Source organism: Myotis brandtii, unplaced genomic scaffold (assembly GCF_000412655.1).
Source record: "Myotis brandtii unplaced genomic scaffold, ASM41265v1 scaffold2269, whole genome shotgun sequence".
Taxonomy (NCBI): domain Eukaryota; kingdom Metazoa; phylum Chordata; class Mammalia; order Chiroptera; family Vespertilionidae; genus Myotis; species Myotis brandtii.
Window position 1 is genome coordinate 1 of NW_005358516.1, and position 3,174 is coordinate 3,174.

General features: G+C 41.5%; 1 long non-coding RNA gene across 1 annotated transcript in view; it reads left to right on the top strand.

Annotated features, from left to right (window-relative positions):
- The first annotated feature begins 2,612 nt into the window (after window positions 1-2,612).
- LOC106726113 overlaps window positions 2,613-3,174 on the top strand; it is a 61,262-nt gene continuing 60,700 nt past the window's right edge. The window contains exons 1-2 of the long non-coding RNA XR_001362126.1: window positions 2,613-2,719; window positions 2,824-2,837. This is a non-coding gene — a long non-coding RNA (uncharacterized LOC106726113). The remainder of the gene's footprint in view (window positions 2,720-2,823; window positions 2,838-3,174) is intronic.

Below are 3,174 nucleotides of genomic sequence, written 5' to 3' on the forward strand. Positions count from 1 at the left end.
AAAAAAGAAATTTCATGCAAATGGAAATGAAAAAAAAAAACAAACAAAACAAACCTGGGGCAGCAATACTTATATCTGACAAAACAGACTTTGAAACAAAGACTCTAGTAAGAGACAAAGAAAGAGACTACATAATAATAAAAAGAGCAATCCAGCAAGAGTGTATAATGCTGGTAAACATTTATAAACCTAACAAAGGAGGACCTAAATATGTAAAGAAAATCTTGAGTCTGGCCTGTATGGCTCAGTGGTTGAGTTCTGACCTATGAACCAGGAGGTCACAGTTGGATTCCCAGTCAGGGCACATGCCCATATTTCAGCCTTTTTCCCCAGAGCAGGCCAAGGCAGCCGATCAATGATTCTCTCTCATCGTTAAAGTTTCTTTCTCTCTCTCCGTCTCCCTTCCTCTCTGAAATCAATAAAAAAACATTTAAAAAAAGCAAATCTTGAAGGACATGAAGGGAGAGATTGACAGGAATACTTTCATTGTACTGGACTTTAACACCCCACTTACATCAATGGATAGATGTTCTAGACACGAAATCAACAAGAAAACATAGATCTTCAATCACATACTAAGCAGGTATATTTAATTGAAATGTTCAGAGCATTCCACCCCAAAGCAGCAGAATATACATTATTTCCATGTGCACATGAAACATGAAACATTTTCTAGGATAGACCACGTGGTAGTACACAAAGCAAATCTCAGTAAGATTAAGAAGATTGAAACCATATCAAGCACCCGCTTTGACTATAATGTTATAAAATTATAAGTCAACCACAAGAAGAAAAAAAAAAAACAGAGCAACACACAAAGTCATTGAGGTTAAGGAACATGTTACTGAACAATGAATGGGTTATCAGAGAGACCAAGGAAGAACACAAAGTTACCTTAAAACAAATGAAAATGAGAACATAACAACCCAAATCTCTGGGACACAGAACAAGCAGTTATAAGAGGGAAATCCAAACCAGCACAAGCCCACCTCAGGAAACAGGAACAAGGATACCAATCTAACTCTACACCTAAAGGAACAGGGTAAAAAACCTGGAGTTAGTACAAGGAAGGAAAAAATAAAGACCATAGAGGAAATAAACAAAACACAGTGTAAGGAAATTAATGAAACCAAGAGCTGGTTCTTTCAAAAGATAGACTAGATTGACAAACTTTTAAAGAGACTAGGTAAGAAATAAAGATAGTGCACACAAATAAAGAAAATGAAAAATGAAAGGGAAGTAACAGCTAACACCATAGAAATAGAAAGGGTTATAATAAACTATTATGAACAACCATATATCAACATATAGGAAAACATAGATGAAAATGTTAAATTCCTAGGAACATATATCCTTTCAAACCTGAATCAGAAACAATAAGAAAATCTAAATAGACCAAATTAACCTAATGAAATCAAAGCAGGAATTAAAAAAACTCCCAGCAAACAAAAGTCCTGCACCAGATGCCTTCACAGGTGAATCTCACCAGACATTCCAAAAAGCACTAACACTGATCTTTCTCAAAATATTCCCAAAATTCAAGAAGAAAATCTCCCAAGCTGCCTTCCACTGTCCACATCCTCCCTAGATCTGTCTGAGTCCCGGAGCTCCATGGCCAGAGCCCTGCTGACTCTCCCCAGCTGTTCACATAGCGTCAAGGGAAGATCACACCCTGTAAAAGCCACCTGCCCCCCTTCATCCACCAGCACCCCTCTCACAGGTGCATGCAGCTGAGGACACCCCAGGACAGGTCACAGACAGTAGTACACAAAGCAAATCTCAGTAAGATTAAGAAGATTGAAACCATATCAAGCACCCGCTTTGACTATAATGTTATAAAATTATAAGTCAACCACAAGAAGAAAAAAAAAAAACAGAGCAACACACAAAGTCATTGAGGTTTATAACCTAAACATAATTATTCCTCAATCATTAGCCATATCTAACCCTTAAGCACACCTGGTCATGAGGGGGATTCTTCCATATCCGAATGTATGAAACTGGATCTACAACAGAGTCTAGAGAATAAGCACCACGGAGGAGACAGTGCAGCTGCTACACGTCCAGCACCAAACTCCCCTGAAGGGATAGGACCCGGGAGCTGTGTCTCTATAGTTCATGCTTTGGGTTCCCAGGGACCCACACAGACACTCCTCTCTCCCCCAACACTTGATCCACCCTACACCTAAAGGAACGGGGTAAAAAACCTGGAGTGGGAACAAGTAAAGAAATAATAAAGACAATAGATAAAATAAAAAAAAACACAGTGTAAGGAAATTAATGAAACCAAGAGCTGGTTCTTTCAAAAGATAGACTAGATTGACAAACTTTTAAAGAGACTAGGTAAGAAATAAAGATAGTGTCATTTTTAATCCTTCTCTTCTTTGTACAGTTGAGCTGGAGTGATTGGTTCCAGTATGGAGAACATAGGCCCAGATGCTGGGAATTATTTAACATACATGCATCCCTGGACATGTCACATTGTTATATGGTGTCATTTGTACCAGCATGCAACCCTGGAGCTTCCTATATACTAGAAGGACATGCAAATAGGGACCCCTGTGCTCATAAAAACCAGCCCAGCCTCGACCCTGCAGCTCTGGGAAAGGAGCCCAGCCCCGGGGTCCCTAGGTGTTTCCATTCCTGATCAGGACTGAACACAGACCACTTACCATGGGGTTTTGTCTCAGCTGGGTTTTTATTGTGGCTCTTTTAAGAGGTAGTTTATGGAGAAAAAGAAAGACTGAGTATGTGAATGGATGTGAGTGAGAGAAACAGTGGACTTGTGAGAGTTTCCTGACCAAGATGTCTCTGTGTTTGCAGGTGTCCAGTGTGAGGTGCAGCTGGTGGAGTCTGGGGGAGGCTTGGTGCAGCCAGGGGGGTCTCTGAGACTCTCCTGTGCAGCCTCTGGATTCCCCTTCAGTAGCTACTCGATGGACTGGGTCCGCCAGGCTCCAGGGAAGGGGCTGGAGTGGGTCGCATACATTAGTAGTGCTAGCGGTACCATATACTACGCCGCGTCTGTAAAGGGCCGCTTCACCATCTCCAGTGACAACGCCAAGAACACGGTGTACCTGCAAATGAACAGCCTGAGAGCTGAGGACACGGCCGTGTATTACTGTGCAAGAGACACAGTGAGGGGAAGTCAGTGTGAGCCCAGACACAAACCTCCCT